This window comes from Mobula hypostoma, chromosome 15 (genome assembly GCF_963921235.1).
Source record: "Mobula hypostoma chromosome 15, sMobHyp1.1, whole genome shotgun sequence".
NCBI lineage: Eukaryota > Metazoa > Chordata > Chondrichthyes > Myliobatiformes > Myliobatidae > Mobula > Mobula hypostoma.
The window spans coordinates 30,725,664-30,747,684 of record NC_086111.1 but is presented as its reverse complement, the minus strand read 5'-3'; the positions used below and the strand labels follow the sequence as shown (position 1 = coordinate 30,747,684).

The following is a 22,021-nucleotide window of genomic DNA, read 5'->3' as shown; positions in this document are numbered from 1 at the left end:
CACTACATCTTCCCTCTGCCATCAATGAAATTTTCATTTATAATTTATTCCCAAGAACTTCAATATTTGAAACTTTCTCCACACCACCTGCTGGCACCTATCTTCTATCAGCTCCGACTCATTTCGATCCAATCTCAAAACAAGCTCAGAAACATATCTTGCTCAGTCCTTACAAAGAACCTCAAATTCCTCATCGCTACTGCTTTCAAGTATGGTCCTTGCTTTCAAATTTCCACATATTCTCGCAACACAGTCAGCTCGGGAGCAGCAACTTGCATTTAAATGGCACCTTTAGCATAGAAAAGACACTCCTCAACAATGTAAGAAAAAAATAGATAGGGTAGTAGCATTGCATTCAAGATATTTTAATATCCAAAATATTAAAATACCCTTAATATTTTGGTATAATGTGTGTCCCCACCACAACCCCAGAGTCTGTTACTGTGCAATATTATGGTTCCCTTCAAATTCAAAAACAATTAACGTCTGCATCCTCAACCACATCTTTGATCATAACTTCATTTTCTGTTCAGTGTAAAATATATTTAGCTTTTATGCAAGTATTTTATTCAATACGTTATCCACAGGGATGCAAGATAACAGCAGTAACGGGCTACCTAGCCTCTCAAGCCTACCCCACCATTCTAAATGATCATAGCTGATCTGTCCCTGTCCTCAGCTCCTCTTCTGTAAATATTCCACATAACTCTCAATTCTTCAATCTTTCAAAATATTAACCTACCTCCTCTTTATGCCCATAAACCTCCAGGATAGATAGAGACTCACCATCCTCTGTGAGGAGAAATTCCCATGTACTTGCTTCCAATGATTAGTTCCTCATTTTGTATGATTTGCCATAAGATGCAACTTGCAGTTAAGATCTTTAACAAAAAAAAATCATATATATATATACATACATACACTCACACACTACATAGTTCCAATGTTTAAGAACTCTTGCCTCAGAATCAAAGAGTAGCCATTTCAAAACTTAATCCAGGACCAGTGTTCACAATTCAGGACAACGAACCAGAACACAATGGAGGGAGTGAGGCACTGTTGGAGATGAAGTAATTTAGCTGAAATAGAGTTAGACCGTTAATCACATTTGCATTTTGTGGGATCTTGCTATGCATGCATTTTCTTTTTTTTAAACATAAATGGCAACATTAATCATACTTCAAGAGAAATTAAATTTTGAATCTCGGTAATGCTGCAAGTGCTTTCATTTCGTATGATCAAAGAGCAACTTCACCACATCAGAACTCTGCCAAATAAATTTTGCTTGCAAAGCGTGCAAGCCTAGGCTATTCATTCAAATCAGCTGCTGGTTACCATTGTTCACCCCAATAAAATGAGTCAGGAAAATATGCAACATGTAATCTAGGAAAACTATCGAAAAGAGAGACATTAAAATTTAGAACAATGGGGAATAACTGACATTGTATCTCATGCAATTTATTTTGCATTGTAAGAGGGAGGAAGGGAAACCACGTCCTTCATGAATAGTCTAACTGTTTGAATCAATCAATTCACAATTTTTGTGCTTGCTGCAAATAAACAAATAAAAATAAACTAGCCTGGGGCACTGGAATGAAAAGACTATTAACCCCTTCCTTTCCAAAGAGCATCAGTTGAAAACAGGCAGTCTCACAATCTGGAGTTCGATGCCAACATCTTTTACAATATCAGAATTTTCTGATCTGATTACTGTCAGTGTGCATATGCTAAAGGAGACAAACAATTATGTCCTAATATAGTTTAGATAATATTCCTGATATGTGAAATCCACAGCATTTGAGTTACTAAACAGTCACCTTTCAGCGACCATGCTTTTTTTTTCCAGTTTCCACAGATAAAGCGAATTGGCTCAGTCAATATATAAATCAGACAGGAAACCTTTAACTTACCTTAAAAAGTTTAATCTTCTGCAGTGCGGTAATTTTTAGGATGTTTCATCCTAAAGCTTCAGGGGATAAAGGCAGGCTGAGAAAATGGATGAGGACATAGAATATAATGTAGAAAAATGGAAAGGCTTCCATTTTGGTACAAAAAAACCCCAGAAAAGCAGAGTATATTTGTAAGTAGCTTGAAGAAAATGTGTAGTTTTATATATACACACACAGCAAGCAATTGGAAAGACCAGTATATTGGTCTTTCTTGCTAGAGGATTTGAATACAGTACAAGATTTTTCATTGCAATTATAAAAGGCTCTAGTGAGATCACACTTGGAATATCATTTACAAATCCGATCTCACAACCTACAATGAAATTTAGTGGCAATAGATTTATCAGTTTGCAATTGAATGTCCTGCCCAAGGCAGTGAAGACTCAGTCACCAACAATAGCTTTTTGAATGTTAGGGATATCAAAGCATATGACATTTGTGCAGCACTGGAGTGAAAGGTGCTAATGATTAGCGGTGCAGACATGATGGGCTGAACGAATTATTCTTGCTCCTATATCTCACGTGCTTAGGTGTTCTGGGATAACACACAAACCAGCCAAACTATTTATTTGCTTCATATCTCCCTTCTGCCTTTGTTTCCTGACAACATTCCTGGTTGTTGAGCAAGAGTATTCACCAGCACTATTTGTCAATGGTCATTCCATGTATACAATCCTAGATAGAGAATCAACCAGCAAACCATTTGTGATAAATTGGGGTTATGTGTACAGTGCCACATTGGATGCTCTTTTCTCACAAACAACCTTTAGGAATTAAGCAACATTCATCGCTACCAGCCCTATAGGACAGCGTTAATGTCTCAAATTTGCAGTGTAAATATCCTTTATCTATTCTTGCTGGCCGGTTCTATTGTGTTGGATATATTGTCTACCTGTCAAATGTAGCGCATCCAGTTTGCGAAAGACATCTATTGTCCCCTTCTGAATGAAAGGGTTTTAACTGACTTGACAGTCAGAATCCAGCCTTAATGGTCTTGTCAGAGCACAGCTGGTGAGAGAAGGCAGAGAAACCTTGATAGGATTCTAAAGTACATGTAACTTTTGCATTCCCATCACATTCTAATGTTCTAAAAAGGAAGTAGAACTAACCTTGTGGTGCAGCATGGATGTACAGCAACATCTAATTTACAGAAAAGGCAATTATCTTCTTCCTCTGTTTAGAATGTGCTCAGCTTTTAATCAACACAAGGGTGCCCAACTATGGAAGGAACTAAGTTACACTGAGCTCCTTTGTGATCAGAAATGTTTTGGATAACCAGTCTTTGCAGAAGAACTTATGAACTTTTACAGAGAAAAAACTTGGGACATGCACTAATTCAGAGATCGAACATAGAACAGTACAGCACAGTAAAAGACCCTTCAGCTGTAATGTCCTTGACAACCATGTGGCCAATTTAAACTACACATGGTCTCCATCAATCCATTCCCCAACTGTTTCTATGTCTATCTAAATGCCTCTTAAACATTGCCATTAGATCTGCTTCCCTTGGCAGTGTTTGCCGGGCTGCTACCATGCTATGCAAAAAATCCTTGCCTCAAATCTCTTGTAAACTTTTCCCCTCTCACCCTAGGAAAAGAGTCATCCAGTTCTCTTGGGTGGTCCTTTCTTGCATATATATATTCTCAATTTGTGAGAACTGAGCAGCAGGGAGATGATAATATAGAGCCTTCTTCATTAACTGCTACAGCTTGAATGAAGGCAGCTCTCCCACAATAACCTCTAGAAAACTGAACAAGTGGTGCCAAAGGAAAGGTTAACTATGCCCAAATCAAGAAAACAGTAAAGGTTGATTTATACTTCTGCGTCAAATTGACACCGTAACCTACACAAGTGGCCTACGCACGTTGTGAGCATTTATACTTGTGTGTTGGTGTGTCTGCGTCGCGCATGTGCACACCCCTGTCCGTGCAAAGCTTCGTGGTCATGGTAGTCTTTCTCGGGGTAAACAAGTTTAAAGCGAGCGTCTTTTTTCGTAAAAGCGAAATGTGTCCTCCATAATTTCGGAGGTCTGTAAAGCTTTATGGAAAGCACTGCAGCCAGAGTTCCTTCCCTGCCCTTCAGTCACCCAGTGGGAAGCTATTGCAGCATTGGAGGAAATGCGATGCTACCAAGCGGACCAATCACAGTTGTTGCGGTTTGCGTTGCCGCGACACGTAGTTACATTTTGGGAGAGGTGCGCGTCAGGCTACGGTGTAGGGATACGTGTAGGCTCTGCGTAGTGTTCATGGCTACGCTGTACGTAAGGCGTCGATTTGACGCAGAAGTATAAATCAGCCTTAAGGAACACCTCACTGTTTCACACCTTAGTGACAGCCTGAAGATTATCCCTTGTAAAGTTAGTGTAGTGTCCATCTCATTGAACAGACTCCCTTCAATGAGTACACGGATGGACAGCCGAGTGGGAGCAACAGAGGCACAAATGGTTGTCATTGTCACTGTACAGGATCTTCTATAAACAAGGCATTTGTGCTCTTGTTAAGGCCGATGTCCTCCTCAGTAAAGTGCACACAGTCAGGCCAGCACTGATCAGCAATCCAAAGCTGGCAGTTCTACGACGTAATACTTTGTGCTTGCACAATGTGCACATTGTACTGCTGAATTTGGAAGAGCTGACTGGAAGCAGTTGAAAGACATCAGCCTGCATTGTGACGGCAAAGGGTTAGGATTAATGGTGGCTCCTTTACCCAAATTCCTAGCACAGCCAGGTTTGACAGAGACCAAAAGCAGGGTGTAGCAGGAGCCATTGAGCTTCATGCTGAAATGCTCAAGAGGATCAAAGAGAAAAGGAAAGCAATAACTATCCTTGGTAAAGATAACTACAGCCATTGAGATACAGCATAGGATCAGGCCATTCAGCCTACAAAGCCTCTGTCTACCATTTTAATAATCTTATATTAGTCCCGTATCTTTTTATTCTCCACATATTTCATCAATCCTCCCAGATTCTACTGCCACCTGTACTCTTGACACAGTAATAACCCACATATCTCTGAGCTGAAGGAAGAAACTGGAGCAACTGGTGGAAGCCCAGTTATGTGGAAAATACACAAAATACATGCAGACAGCACCAGAGGTTAAGATTGAACCTGGGTTGTGAGATACTAACTCTACCAGCTACAGCACTCACCCAGAAAAATTCGTTGTCGTCATGGCTATCCCTCGAAGTCGAGGATGATGGTCTTCATTCTGAAGAAGTGGCCCACAGAGTGAAGATGCCTGTGCATGTATTTGTTTAATGTGTGCTTGATGTTGCACTCCAAGAAGCACATGATACTTCATAAAACAATCAACTGATTCCAATGGGATGGAAACCACGACCATTGGAGCTGATGGATTTGTTGCAGCCTTCATCCGCCTTCACAGCCATTGAGTTTGAAGTAAATTCATCCCCCTGTTCCATTGTTGAGGTCTTGGTTCGATTGTTGTGTCAGGGACCTCACTCTCGACCTCACCGCCATGGGTGACCCTACCAGGAGCATAGCTCCACACGGCATTGCTCTCGGGATCACAGGACCACACAAGCATCTCCACCACGACAAGTTGACGATCCACGGAGAAGCCAGAAAAATTAATTAACTAACAAATACTCATGCCTCTTACATTCATAGAATGCTAAGTGTTCAGAATAATCTCCTGAATTACTAACTTGAATATCTCTAAAATTGCAAACTGAACATTAAGGAGTGAGCTTCATTGGGCTAAATGGCCTGTCTCCTTCTGTGTTTTTATCTCCATTTGCTTCTTAAACAGAAGCTTCATCCTTGTTCAGCTGAAAGATAATTTGTCTCCAGTAGCTGCTGCCAGTGCCCAGAAGCAATGACTGCAAAGAGCAGCCACTGAAAAGCAAGAATAATTTAAAATGTGTCTGCAGTAACCATGAAGACAGGACCCTGGGATTCTCATTAACATGTTTATGCGGTGAAGTAAAGTTTCGGGACTCAAATGAAAAGTGTCACACTGAACTGTGCGTCATCAATTCAACAGCCTAGTAATTAATAAACAGTGGAATCTCTGAGATCTAGAAGTAATTTAAATGCCTTTATGCCTATTTGCCCAAGGTTGCTCAGTTTGACCTTTCGAATAGTCAATCTATACCGTGCCTCACAACAAATAGAACTTGTCTCCTGGCCTTACAGCAGTGAGGATAATATTGCACTCAGATTCCATTGTTGAATGTCAGAATGGAGAATACAAATCGAGTGATAGAAAATGTTTCTACTGAAAGTAAGTGATGATACAAGGAGAGACCAACCAGTTCTGATTTCACATGTCCATTTAACAAGACGGCCCTTTGATGTAGCTCCTTTGATCTTGCTGTACTCAACAAGAGTGGTCGGCTTCCTTTAACAAAAATAATACTGTTCTGTCAGATTTGTTCAAAATAGGGCTGCTTCCATTTTGAAAGCAGTTTTAATGTACCAGGCAGGAAAATAGACTCAGCCACCCGTTTCTGTAGATCCAATACTGAACTGCTTTCTCATGAACAATTTGGGCTAGTGTCAGTCCACAGCGAGACTTAGTCTCTGTGCCACAAATACTCTCACAGCTGTATAATGATTTACATTTATATGGTGATTTTAAAATGAAGAACGTGCCAGTGTGCTCCACAGAAGGTTACATAGGGTACTGATGCTGAACTTTGGAAGATGTTGCGAATGATCAAAAGCGTGGTTAAAAAAGTGGACGTTGAAGATTTTTTTAAAGAAATGATGATTGCAATTTAGAGGTATAGCGTTATGGAGCAATACATTACTGACACAAATCCTTCAACCCAATAAGTCCTTCATGCCAAACAAGATGTCACCCAGATAATCCCAATTCTTGTGTTCAACCCATATTTCTCTAAGCCCCACTCCTCCTTTTATATGTACAAGTGCTTCTTAAATGATATTATTGTACCTACCTCAAAACATCTTCTGGCAGCTCGTTCTATATACCCACCACCCTCTGCATGAGAAGTATGATCCATGGGTTTCTTTTACATTTTTCACTTCTTACCTTAAACATATGCCCCCTATTTCTTATTTAAGAGAAAACAGTTACTATACAGACTTATCTATGTCTCACATAATTTCTATAAGGTTGCTCCCCATTCTCTTCCAGTCCAAGGAACAAAAACCTAGCCTGGCCAATCTCTCCCTATGACTCAGATATTCTAGTTCTAGCAACACCACTGAAAATCTTTTCTGTACTCTTTCTGGCTTAACCACACCTTTCCTATAACAGGGTGTACAAAACTGTACACAACATCCTCATGAACAAATTAGACAACTGCGACATAATGAACGAGTATTTTGCATCAGCCTTCACTGAGGAAGACATTAGCAGTATACCGGACATTCAAGGGTGTCAGGGAAGAGAAGTGTGCGCAGTCACATTTATGACAGAGAAATTATTCAGGAAGCTGAATAGTCTAGGGTAGATAAATCTCCCGGACCAAATGGAATGCACACTCATGTTCTGAAGGAAGTAGCTGTGGAGATTGCAGAGGCATTAGCAATGATCTTTCAAAAGTCAATAGATTCTGGCGTGCTTCCGGAGGACTGGAAGATTGCAAATGTCAATCCGCTATTTAAGAAGGGGGCAAGGAAGCAAAAAGGAAATTATAGACCTGTTAGCTTGACATCGGTGGTTGGGAAGTTGTTGGAGTCAATTGTCAAGGATGAGGTTACAGAGTACCTGGAGGCATATGACAAGATAGGCAGAACTCAGCATGGTTTCCTTAAAGGAAAATCCTGCCTGACAAACCTATTGCAATTTTTTGAGGAAATTACAAGTAGGCTGAACAAGGGAGATGCAGTGGATGTTGTGTATTTGGATTTTCAGAAGACCTTTGACAAGGTGCTGCACATGAGGCTGCTAAACAAGATAAGAGCCCATGGAATTATGGGAAAGTTACATACGTGGATAGAGCATTGGCTGATTGGCAGGAAACAGAGAGTGGGAATTAAGGGATCCCATTCTGGTTGACTGCCGGTTACCCGTGGTGTTCCACGGGGTCCGTGTTGGGGCTGCTTCTTTTTACATTGTACATCAATGATTTGGATTATGGAATAGGTGGCTTTGTGGCTACATTTGCTGATGATACAAAGATAGGTGGAGGGACCGGTAGTGCTGAGGAAACAGAGAATCTGCAGAGAGACTTGGATAGATTGGAAGAATTGGCAAAGAAGTGGCAAATGAAATACAATGTTGGAAAGTGTATGATTATGCACGTTGGAAGAAGAAATAAATGGGCAGACTATTATTTAAATGGGGAGAAAATTCAAAGTTCTGAGATGCAACGGGACTTGGGAGTCCTCGTGCAGGATACCCTTAAAGTTAACCTCCAGGTTGAGTCGGTGGTGAAGAAGGCGAATGCAATGTTGGCATTCATTTCTAGAGGAATAGAGTATAGGAGCAGGGATGTGATGTTGAGGCTCTATAAGGCGCTAGTGAGACCTCACTTGGAGTACTGTGTGCAGTTTTGGGTTCCTTATTTAAGAAAGGATGTGCTGACGTTGGCGAGGGTTCAGAGAAGATTCACTGGAATGAATCCGGCAATGAGAGGGTTAACATATGAGGAACGCTTGTCCGCTCTTGGACTGTACTCCTTGGAGTTTAGAAGAATGAGGGGGGACCTCAGAGAAACAGTTTGAATGTTGAAAGGCATGGACAGTGGATGTGGCAAAGTTGTTTCCCATGGTGGGGGAGTCTAGTATGAGAGGACATGACTTAAGGATAGAAAGGCACCCATTCAGAACAGAGATGCTTGAAGAAATTCTTTTAGCCAGAGGGTGGTGAATCTGTGGAATTTGTTGCCATGGGCGGCAGTGGAGGTTAAGTCATTGGGTATATTTAAGGCAGAGATTGATAGGTATCTGAGTAGCCAGGGCATCAAAGGTTATAGTGAGAAGGAAGGGGAGTGGGACTAAATGGGAGAATGGATCAGCTCATGATAAAATGGCGGAGCAGACTCGATGGACCGAATGGCTGACTTCTGCTCCGTTGTCTTGTGGTCTAATGTCTCAGCTCCTATATTCATTGGCCTGACTGATGAAGGGCAGCATGCTAAAAGCCTTCTTTATCGTGCTGTCTGCCTGTTGAGGCGCTTTTGATCAAAGATACATTTGCATTCCTAAGTACCTCTGTTCCATCACACTCTCGTGCCTTTCCATTCATAGTACAAGTCTTGCCTTCCCAAAGCACATCACCTTGCACTAATCTATAGTGAAACCCATTTTCTCCACTTCCCTAACTAATCAAGATCCCCTTGTAATCTATGATAACCTTCTTCACAGTCAACACCTGCTAATTTTGTGTTATCTGCAAAATTATTGATCCAATTCTATTCATTTACATCCAATTTTTTTTTATATAAATTAAGAATAACAAGGGTTCCAACAACAACCCCTGTGGCACACCACCAGTCACCAGCCTCCATTCTGAGAATCTTCCTTCAAAAATCGCCCTTTGCACCCAACATCTGAACCAACTTTGAATCCACCTCATTAGCTCTCCCTGCATTCCATGGGACCCAACCTCGCATGTCGGACTTTATTGAAAGCCTTTCTAAAGTCTGAATTTAGAAAATTTATTTCATGTAGAAATACTCAGATAGATGAAGTTAATGGTCAATGTTAGAATAAATACATTATTGCTTTCTCTTACCTGCCCATCAATCCATAGATTTTTTATTGATTTTAGTCATCCATTTTACTTCACTACTTTTATCCCCTCTTACTTTATTTTGCTTCCATTTTCTATTCTGGTGTTTCTCTCTATGTTTTACAACCATATTGTCATGTGCTGTCACCAATAATGTTCTCCATCTCATCTCCAATCTCTATCTACTCTCCATTTTCTAGTCCTATCTCATTTCCATTCTTTTCACCCGTCCATCACTACTTCAGGATCCTGCTCCTCATCAGTGCAGGATGACTTTTGTAGCTGCATCCCTGTAATAACTCAGCTCTGTTTTGTTTCCATATCACTACTACATCCTGACAGCCTTCCCAAATGTTCTCTCACTACCTGTTAGTTCTCTTCCCCAGGGTCCTGGCAGTGCCCTTTTCATTATGTCATGATTTATAATGGAGCATCACCAGTAAATTACACCACACTACATAAATGATAAACCTTGCTTCTTTTTTAATTAAGATCGCATTGTCATTAATAGAATCCCATTACTTCAATGCCAGCAGTTATATTGTAACTTGCATTGGTTGTTAGACAGTTAAAGTTACAACCTAATTAGTTACTGAATGCATGAGTTATTTGAAACTCTGCCAGCCAGAGTTGAACTCTTTCAGGCATTCACAGAAATTGCCTATACCCAAGATTTTTGAAAAAAAAAATTACCATTGTTCTCACCTTTTTCAGGTGTGTGAAAGGGTTTCAAAATTAACATTTTACTTTCTTTTACCTTTAATTGAGGTTACTAATTCTTTTCGCCATAACATATCACCTTGGGCCTTGAACCTGGACAGGTAACATTTTTTTTAAATAACCAGCCTGCTGATTCCCCAAGGACTTAATATAAACTGCACAAAAGCTGGCAACACTTCAAGTATCAACTGAGCATGAACATGGTTGCAATAAAAAGGAGACAATCAGTGGCAGAAAGGAGCAACAGTGTAAGGGTAAAAATCAGTGAGGGTAAAGAAACAGAGGCACTAGAGCAAATCTCTTGAACTTTTATTTTCGCTAATACTATCAAGACTATTACTACCAACCAAATGAATTGTGCCACAGTTTGATCCACACTAATTATTTGGTTCTAAGTATAAATCACTAACCATGTTAAACAATTTAAACTTGATTGGGAGATTAACAATTTTAACAGCATCTCTGAAGGTAAAGAGAAAAACAAGGCCAATTAATGAACTACTGAAATGGAAGATCTCACTGCAAATAAATTCCTCTAGGTCAGGATATCAAGAAAGTAATGAAATTCTCAAAATTAAATTACGGCTTCTTCTGGCAGCAAAAGAAACAGGAAATAGATGAAAGAAGTACAAGTAGCAAAGGAGTATGGAGTCCTTTAATAAGAGCGTGGTTAATCTTTGATCTCATTGCTTTCCCAGAAACCTTAGACTTTTGTAAAATTCAAAAATCTATCAATCTCAAATATAAATGTATACAATTAAGAAGCAATACCACATTGCAGCCAAGAATTCCAAATATTCTAGTCGTCCATCTGAAAAATTTTCTCTTCATCTTGTCAAAAATAGTTACCCCCACTTTCAAAAAATCTTGCCTTAATTTATAGTCATGGAGTAATACAGTACAGAAACATGTCCTTTGTCCAAACAGGTTCAAACTGACTAATATTCCCATCTAAGCTAGTCCCATTTGCCAGTGTTCCTTTAATATTCATCTAAACCTTTCCTAGCCATGGACCTGTCCAAACACCTTTTAATTGTTGTTAATGAATCTGCCTCAACCACTTCCTCTGGCAGCTCATTCTATTTAGTGACCACCCTCTGGGTGAAAAAAAATTGCCCCTCAAGTTCCTATTAAATCTCTTTCCTCTCACCTTAAACATACGACATCTAGTTCTTGATTCCCTTAATTCTGGAGAAAAAAAGACTGAGCACATTCATCCCACTTATGCCTCTCATGATGTTATAGACCAGTATAAAATCATCCCTTATTCTTCCATGCTCCAGCAAAAGAAGTCCCAGCCCGCTCAACCTCTCTCCATAACTCAGTCACTTGAATATCTTGTAAATTTCTTCTGCACTCTTTCCAGTTCAATGCAGTCTTTTCCATAGCAGAGTGACAAAAATTGAAGATAATATTCCAAATACAGCCTGACCAACATTTTATACAACTGCGACATAATATTCCAGCTTCCTTAGGTATTGCCCTGACTGATGAAGGCCAGTCAACAAAAAGCCTTCTTCACAACCAGCCCAGCTTCATAACATTTACCTGCTCAAACTCCATTAGAATCTGTACACTTCAATGGATTATTTTTAATTCTTTTAAATCAGAGAACATTAAAAATTTGCTACTCAATCTATTCCTCAAAAATGTTTGCGTCCAGAGAATATGTGTACTGCCCCATGGAGGAAACATTTTCTTTCTATGTTATCTAGGCAACTACAGAAGGCAGCATCATAGATTAGCAGTTAGTATAACTCTTTACAGAGGCAGTGTAATTTCCAGCTCACTTCCCGTCGCGGTCTATAAGGAGTTTATAAGTTCTCCCCATAGGTTTCCTCCAGGTGTTCCAGTTTTCTTCTATGTTCCAAAGAAGACTGGGTTAGAGTTAATAAGTTGTGGACATGCTTCACTGGCGCTGAAAGCATGGCCACAGTTGGAGGCTGCCCCCAGCACATCCTCGGACTGCGTTGGTTGTTGGCGCAAAACAACACATTTCACTGTATGTTTTGATGTACATGTGACTAATAAATCTTTTTTTCTTTAGAAGTCAAAGCCCTAAGTAATTCAAGCGAGATTCTCTTATATTTTGTGAAACACCAAAAATCTTGCATTAAAATACACCAATCACTTATGTTCTTAATTGCTTGTTGTACTTGTAATTGACAACATATATCACAGACAAAAAAAAAACAGGTTCCTTGGAACATCAACATTTAATATCTTTTCCTCAATTTAAAAATACCCCAATTCTTTATTTTTCTATCCAAAGAGAATAATCCTACATTTTCCTATATTTCATTCCAGCTGCTAAGCTCTTGCTCATCTTTGGAGTCAGTCATTATCCTTTTGAGAATTTTTGCCTTCCTTCATAACCTCTCCAGCTATCATCAGCAAATTTTGATATGTTACATTAGTCTCTTCACGCAAATTATTATATGGATTTCAAACAGCTGAGACCACAGCACAGATCTTTTTCATACCCATAAGTAACATTTGTCAAACTACAAATAGTATGTATATTCCTCCTGTCTGCTTTTGGCCCTTTAACCAGTCTATGTTACAGTCTTCTCTGTGACAACATCAAAACTTCAGATATATTATCACCACTGTTTCTCCTTTACCTCTGTTTCTCCTTTACCTGACCTGCTATCATTATACTCTCAAAAAATTATTAAATTTGTCAAGCATGATTTCTCTTTAATAATGTCACATTGATTCTGCATAATCATATTATGATTTCCCAAGTGCTATATTACCGCTTGCTTAATAATTAATCCTCAGTATTTTTCTGAAGACTGATATTAGGTTAGCCAATCTGTAGTTCCCTTTTTCCTTTTCACTTCCTTTTCAGTATGCCTCTGTTACATTTGTTAATTTATAATCCATTAGAGTTATTGCACAATCTTGGCATATTATTACTTCAGTAGAATTAATGAATCTAATTTCATTTTTTGTTTTATTTTTCTCTGATTAGTCTGTGTATAATTTCAATCTCCATGAAGATAACTCCAGCTATATTTTGGTCATTGCAATGCTCATATCTTCCCTCCATTCAGTTATGATGGATGACTCAAGAACTATTTCCCATAGATAGCCTGCATGCCATACAAGGGCAGATGTTTGCAACATTTTTGCTTTGTGTTGAAGTTTAAAGAAAACATGTCTGGAAGGTGGTGGTCAATTTTCTTGAACTACTATCGTCCACAAAATACCTCAGACTAACAGTATTTGTTTATTATAACAGAAGAGGTGCCTTTTTGTTCCCTTCATTCAGCAGAGCAAATCCTATTGACCCTTTTCGATGTAACCCTGCAGTTTATTCTCTTTCACATGCTCATCAACTCAACAGTGATTCTTTAAAATAACGATTAGCTTCACTTGCCACATGTACAAAACCTGCAGTAAAATACGTTGGTTGCACCAAATCAACAAGGATTGTGATCGGCAGCCCACGAGTGTTGTGACACCTCCGGTGCCAACATAACCTGCCTCCAACTCATTAACCCTAACTGTACGTCTTTGGAATGTGGGAGGAAACCAGAGCACCCAGAGGAAACCCACGCAGACATAGAGAGAACGTACAAACTCCTTACGGGCAGTGGCTGCATTTGAGCCCTGATCAGTGACCACTGGCACTGTAAAGCGATGTGATAACCACTACACTAATGGGCATCTTATTTTCCTTCACTCCTTCGCTACACTAAATGCTGACATATAGTAGGTAATTAACCTGTCAGAGAGCCTTTGCAACCTGGTGGGGGAAGCTGGAGTACTTTGGGGAAACCTGCTTTGTCACAGGGACAACATGCAAACTCCCCACGGAGAGCACTGGAGATCAGGATTTAGCTTGAGTTCCTGGAGCTATGAGGCAGCAGGACTAACGACCACACCACCATCCAACTTTCATCACCATTGAGAAGGTCCAGGATTTCAAATCGGAGAAAATGAAGGACTGGTGACACATGATGAAGGCAAGATGGTGCATGAGCTAAGGGTCGAAGTTATGGTGGTGACAGCAGCCCAATGCAATTATAATCCTTGCCCTTCTCTGTGGTGATCATCAAGCCAAATAGAGGGCACTACCCCAATGGTGGCATGCTAAAGTGGTGTTAAATTAACTGAGTCCTATGTATGTCAACAATTAACTTACTGGTTAACCTTTACTTTTAAATGTATGTAAAGAAATATCAAATCTACATACACAAACAAGAAAATGTCTCCTGATCATGAAATATTTAGACTTTATAGTTTCGTCCAATATAGCAAAACATCTAAGTGTACAAAAAAATTATCTAAAAGTAGTAAGAAGTGACAAAGACTAATAACAAGATGGCAACCACACAGATGAACAGTGTTCCGTAACACTGAATTGACCACATGTTCCGGCTTTATCTGTAGAGAAACCCATTGGGAAGCTTTGGGACTCAAGATTCTGTATAGTAGATTACCTAACTTCAGAAGCTTGCTTGGAAATATTATGGAAATTAATGTCTTCATTTTAACTTAAAAATCGCAACCTTGGTTTCAAGCAGCACGGGCCATTTGTATAAAACTGCAGAAGCAGTCGTCGAACAGTGGTCAGAAAATGAGGGCCTTCTAATTTTCCTTTCCTTTCTCACACACTATCTATTCAAATGTTTCCTCCCTGATCACATAACACCAATCGGGAAATAAACTAAAAGGACTTTGTCCCTTTCTCGGCTGAACATCACAACAGAATTTACCTTTACCAAGTCATCTGGCAAAGCAGAGGCATATCCTTTTACTTTCAATACTTTGCAGACCTGCCAATCACTACAATCTAGCTGTTATAATCACAACAGCTCACAAAAATCTATTCTGTCCATGTTGAATGATTGCAGGTAGAACTCTGGTCCATGTATTTGCTAAAGCAGTGCAGTGCTGTGGTAACCCTGGCTGTGTCAGAGGTTCTGGCTTCTGAATCTGACACTACATCAGGTTTATGTCCAGGATGCAGATGGGTTTAATGGATACCATAGAATTCTTGATAAATGAGCAGTAAATATTTCCCCAGTTTCTTTCCAAATGATTACTCCTCCTCCAGCAGTATTATCTGGTGATTTTTTCTTTACTTTTGTGGGGCATTGTTGTGCTTCACGCCATTCCTAATCGCAACATCACATGCATTGTTTAATGATTGTATGTGCAGTGGGGCAACCAAAGCTTAAGACCCTTTACAATCAAATATTGGTTGGTAGGGTTTATTGCTGTTACTTTTCCCACCTTGTTTTTTGCATGTTTGATGTTTCCATAGCATTTGACTGTTTTTTTTTACAAGGCCGAGTTGCTAGCTACATACACTACCCACCATGGATGGAAAGCATGCAAGAAGCCAGCCAGATTTGAACTCAGGACCATTTGTCTTGAAGTCCAGTGCTGAGGCCACTACCCCACCAGCCAGCTAATGAGTAGGTTAGTTGGTCATTGTAAATTGTCCTGTGATTAGACTAGGGTTAAATCAGTGGCATGACTTGAAGGGCCAGAAGGGCCTATTCCAAACAGTATCTCAATAAATAGATATAGAAATAAATAAATTCTTTCTTTTTGACAATCAGATCATTTGAAGTAACCCTCCATCTTAAAATCACAGTGATAACAGATGTTGGAGCTAATCGATTAAAATGAGGGTCATTTATGTTTTGCTTAAACAATGCCTGGAAAAACGATTTTCTTTTGCATTGCTTGGAAATAAGTATGTTTCGATGTGCTTACTGTATAGTTTTGAAATAAGAAAAAATAGTTACAGTTTTATATACTGAAACTTGGATGCACAGATTTGTTCTTTGTCACATCAGCATCATTGAACTCTGCTTTCAGTTCCATTGAATTCGATGTACAGGTGCAGTCTTTTGCATTTGAGGGAAGTGACCAAGGATAGATGCTTAACCACTCACACCTGGTTTTATACAGTTAGCAATAAAGAGTAGAGAAAGCTTCTTTTTAACATTTTACTCGGTTGCAGACGAGGGAACAGTTCTATTGATTTTGGGATTCAAGATTGTAAGAGCTCTTTTTGATCATGATTAGTTTCTTCCTCAAAGCCAATCAATGTGCACTTGTTTGCACTTGTAATTCTTATATGCCAGTTTACCCATTGAATTATGACATTTAGAACAAACTGTTGACAGCACAATTGCCACACTTATAAATCTTCATATTAAATTGTAAATTAATACATCATGAATTGTTACTGCCCATGACCTGCAAAACATGAAAAAAACATTGAACAAACAAATGTGGTCCCAAGGTAAAATCTTTCCACAGACCAAGTCCAAAGACATAAAGATTAGAGAATCCTCCCTTAGATAGTTTGAAAGAGTCTTTTCTTTTGCTATATTGGAGAAGACTGCCCATGAGAGGGAGACAATTTTAAAAACAGATGCGTCAAAATAGATGTTTTGATAATCTTGGGACAGGCCAAAGTACTTTTCAACCAATTAGAGGCTTTTGAAAAGTAGCAACTACTGTATTGCAACATTAGTAACAGTATAATTGGCCTTTGCAAGAAATCACAAATATTATTGCACCCTTTTGGGAACAGGAGAAGTCCCTTGACTTCACTGAACTAGTGCCACAAGATATTTTACATACTGTATCACCAAAAAGATGGGTGTGACAGAAGAGGTCCCATCCAAGAGAACAAAATCTAAGTAAACATTATCATGAGCCAATATGCACACCATCCTATTAGAACTATCTGGTCTTTTACACTCCACTCCCCTCTTTCCCATTATAGCAAACTGGACGCTAAGAAGTAGGTGGGGTCAGTGTGCAAGAGAGAGAAGAGGGGCAAAGAAAAGAATACAGAAAGGAAGAGAACAATCAGAAAAGAGGGGGGAAGGGGAAGAACGTTAGTTTAGGTTAAGTCGTGAATGACAGCAACATAAAATTAGTTGAGGAAAGTTCTTATGTTTAAGGATGATAGCTTAGACAGGTTACACATCACAAAATACAAGTATACGTCTGGATAGATACAATATGGTAGAATCTAATAACATGTTCATAATGTGTGCATGTCTCATTGTCAAGTCTCTGTGTATAGCTGCAGTAGAAGGTCTGAAGGGTATAAAAAGCAGCATCATGTGGGTGTGGACACAATTTTTGTTTCCCAGATGCAATGCAGTGCACATTTCCCATACAAGCAGTGCCTCACTCTGAACTGACGATATTCACTAACATCAACTGTTACATTACGTACTTTCTATAATCAGCCAGTCACTTCAGTCAACCTCACACACATAGGCAGTCATGTGAAGACATATTCCCCACAGAAGATGCACATCTCCATAAAACACAATCCCTGTGCATCCTTCTACAAGACCATGCATTTTGCACTCAAACTTGAATTAGCACCACATTGACATGTTTGTTTGTTGCAGGATATTCCCTGTTACTCATTTACCATGTGCATACCAGCTTTCTTAACAAGCTTCCCGACAAGAGTACACAACTGATCCACATTCAGAAGCTTCTTTTAAAATGCAATACTCTGAAATATTTAGTCAATGTTTACTGACATCCACTCCATCCATTTACTAAACAGCCATGCCTGGAAAGAGACAGGGTCATTTTATCGACATGCAATATCTGGCTTCCTTCTATAAATGTACCGGTTTAAAAGAAATGCCGATGCAAACAACCAAAACAAACAAATTTAGGTTTGGCACAGAGTGCTTCTTCACAGAGAAAACATGAACATAAAAATAGAGTAAGCTTTCTCTATAAAATGAAAGACAGCTGGATACTAGAATGGGAAAGGTGGTGGGATGTATTTTAAGATGTACATGAAATAAGAGTGGTTAATTCACCTTCTATAATTTTAGCAACCCTGTTCAGTATTGCCACCATTTTTCATTTTGAAAATAACAAAAATAAAATATAGATGATTTGTCCGACCATATCCTTGGTCAAGATTTTCATATCAGCTTGAAACAAATGCAAAAAGGGAGGAAACATCAACACATTACTTTTTCCCCCAGTGTAATGGGGGGAAAAAAACAGAATCTCAGTAGAATCAAACACCAGCAACAAAAGTAGCTTGGACCATTTCAGTGAAAGAATGGAAATCGATGAAGGAAAGAATCAGGCCATTGGACTAGATGGGAAACTCACTTGCTATTTGAGTAGCACTTCAAGGTGGTAACAAGTGACTTTGGGGCCTTTTGGTAGAGGGAGGTTATAATAAAATTAGAAATGGAATTAATTTTAAATATAAATATTAATGTTAAATATAGAATGTCATACTTTAATTACAGTATCTATATCAAAGCAAGAGGATCTAATATGTACCCAGACATACAATGCCAAACACACATAAAGGTTAAGCTGGGAATTAATGGTAAAGTAAATTAGACAAAACATATATTAAAAATGCCTGTGTAATCCAGCAGATGAAAAGACAGGTTTGATTCCTAGTTGGGTAATTTTTGAAGTCACTTCAGCTGGTGTGATCACAATATCTTCCTCAACCTCACAGGAGCGGAAAGTGAGACATCAGTGCAGCTCTGACTTTTAGCTACTATCCAGCTCCTTGTAGGAAACAGGCATAGAATTTTACAAGACGTAAGGAAACCTGTTTATTGCGTCTTTAGCATCTCCCGCATTGCATTGCCTTGCTTGATTTAAAAAGATATATCAACTTTGCTCATTAAAGTTGTTGAAAGTTCCATTTCTATGCTATTTTCAGTAAGGATTGGCAAATGTATGATAGTGTTTGGTGGCATATCTTCCTCAGATTGCTTTCATTCAATAGTTAAAGAGAGGGGATGAAAGAATATACTGAGATGACATCAGGGTGGTAATGAAGAAAAACAGAGCTCAGGGTGGAAGCAAAAATTGGAAAAGCACAGAGAAAAAGAAGGGGTAAAGCGAGGAGAGAACACTGGTTAAAAAATGGTTTGATAGCATTCAAGGAACCAGAGCAACGTATGGGTTAATAGGACATTGAAGCGGCGCACCATCCATCCAAATGATGGACATGGACAGTCTCAGTCAACTCAAATCTCATTGTTAATATTCTCAGCACTGATTTGTCCATCATTATCAAAAGACTCTCCTTATCCACCAGAAGCAGATTATCAACCAAAATAATAGCCCATAAACATATGATACATAACTCTTCGTATCTGATTTTTGCCTGGATTATGCTTATTGGCAACATTTTAATAAAACCAATTATTTTATGAGGAAAAAAATCAAAACATGCATTTAAAATAATGTTAAAGGATTCTTCAGGTTACCTGGCATTTCACTTTAATTCACATTTCACCTACCATTACACTTCAAATATGATTTTAAGAATTCTGCACTCTTTGTTTTACTTGCACCTGCTGAAAGGTTTAAATTTTAGAGGACTACATTTTCCCCTTTGTATCAGACCCTTATAGGGTATTTTTTTTAGTGTATTGAAGCTGCTGGTCAAGACAAAAGGTGACACGTAGTTCTCTATTACTGATAACCTCACTGGGGAAGGTAGAAGCTGTGCTGGCAGGTCCTAGGATGCTTCATAAGATGAGATGCAAAGTGTTATACTCTAGAAAATCTCCGAATTCAGAAACTTTACAAACCACAAACACCAAACACAGCCTCTTTGCTTAAAGAGTATTTATTTATTTTATAGGTCAAGGAAGAAAGTAAAACAAAACTGTCATTTATGGATTAAAAAAAAATAGAAATGAGGACAGATCCTTTACTATAGAATCTGAGTCCTAGGACCTCCACATGGACCACATTCAATAAAAAAAAGGTTCGTTTCAAATGGAAAGCCGCGCAGATGCAGGAAGAAAAAGTTGTTACAAAGTATAAAAATGGGGACTTTTACACCAGCCTCTGCCTTTCGATCTTCCCGGTTGTTAACTCACATGCACACCAACATCTTTAGCTGAAAGTGCTACCTTAACCACACAAGATGCACAAATCAGCTAAGATTAGGAACCGGAGCGGCGGCAGCTGTGGTGTCTCGTTCAGCTGCTGGTAATCTGAAATTCTAAGTGTGATTTTTGATGATTTGTTTCAATCCCCCGGTGAAAAGAAAGCTTCTCGGACTGGATGAAGTTCGGCCAACAATATGCAAAATATAAATCACGAAAGATAAAGAACTGCAACTCAGCTCACTGGTGCTTGATGTCAGGGATGTAAAGTGTTTGAGAGTTTTTTTTAAATCAAAAATATTGTCCCTCAAAATAAAGAAAACGGTCAACAGAAAATGACAAACCTTGCCTTCAAGCAAGCACTTTGGGGAAATATATACTGTACAGCGTGGATTCAGGGAACAGTAAAAATAAAGCAGCAGAGGTTACAACAAAGAACACACATTCTGAAAAGCACTTAATCTTCAACTGACGGAGGCTGGAACTAGATTATTCCAGGGAACCACAGCTGTTAACTTTCTCTGCCTAACATCTTCACTTCAGCAACAGTCAATAGCATTGCCCCTCTCTCTATGTATCTCCCTCCGCCCCTCCACCCAGCCAAAGCACACTATTGCTTTTTGATGGGTTTTTTTTTGTTATTTCACTCGGACCCATTCAGAGTTTGCAAAAAGAACAAGAAGAAGAAAGTTAATGAGCTGACCCTACCTGAGAGTGCCATTGGTCATGAGTAAAGACTCCCGATTAGACTCCCACAGCAGAACTTGGATGTGGGCTACTGCGGCGCTGGTTCATGAGAAGCCTGCCCCCTCGGTATTTACTTGAGCGCTGCCTCTTGCCTCCTCCGCTGTTGGAGGCAGCCTGTCGGGGCGGAGCGAGGCCCCGGCGCAGATACATGCTCCCCATCAGCTTGCATCAGCACTCCGCCGCACTTCTCTCTAATCCCCTTTTCTCTTTCACCAGGAGCTTTAGTGAATGTGGCTGCACAGGGGAAAAAAAAACGAAACATTCCTTTCAGCCTCACAGGGAGAACAAAGCACCGCTGGCATGCGAGCCGACGAGCCAATGGGGAAGCAGCATTGGCATAAAAGGGAGCTTTACCTGGGCTATGACCCCTTTCTGCTGGATTTAGAGTATTTTAAACAGAGAAGAGAAAAACTGCAATCAGCACTGTCTGAATGGGACAGTTAATAGAGCAAACAAGGAGTTGCTTCTTTTCTTTCTCTTGACAGGAGCAGGACTGAAATGCCAGCTCTTATTTTTTAAACTGTTTTCATTGGACAGGATTGATATGGTAATACAGCAAGCCGGCCATACTTGCTCATTGCCATGGCAACCAGGATGGTGAGTTTCAGGGAACAAAAGGCAGTTTTCTTTCAATTTACAAAAAAAAATCTTTATTCATAAAAAAAGTCTACAATAAATACAAAATAGTACACGGTTTTTCATTACATTCGTAGTGTCATCCAGTCTATACCCTCACAGTGTTCTCAGGTCTAAATACATTTGTAATGTTGTCTTTAATACATTTTGTGTACAAAGCGCCAGTGTGGGCTCTTTGAACAATAAACCCTTCAAGTGTTTGCGGGTTGTCACGCAGGACCCAGCACCACAATGTCCAGTCTGCTCTCAACAAAGGTGAGTAGAAAGAACCCCGAAGCACTTCTCCCGCCACCCATTTGTTAAAGAGCGTTAACCAGCCCCCGTACATCAACAGCGGGCATTTTATTCTCCATTCCCCAACGATTTCCCTCCTTCTGTATTCTCAGCTGAACGGGGCAAACAGAAATC

General features: G+C 39.5%; 1 long non-coding RNA gene across 1 annotated transcript in view; it reads right to left on the bottom strand.

Annotated features, from left to right (window-relative positions):
* LOC134357073 (uncharacterized) overlaps positions 1-21,448 on the bottom strand; it is a 77,603-nt gene extending 56,155 nt beyond the window's left edge. Inside the window, exons 1-2 of the long non-coding RNA XR_010020490.1 lie at positions 21,332-21,448; positions 20,939-21,211 (exon numbers count right to left, since the gene is read on the bottom strand). This is a non-coding gene — a long non-coding RNA (uncharacterized LOC134357073). The remainder of the gene's footprint in view (positions 1-20,938; positions 21,212-21,331) is intronic.
* Between the last annotated feature and the right edge of the window lie 573 nt (positions 21,449-22,021).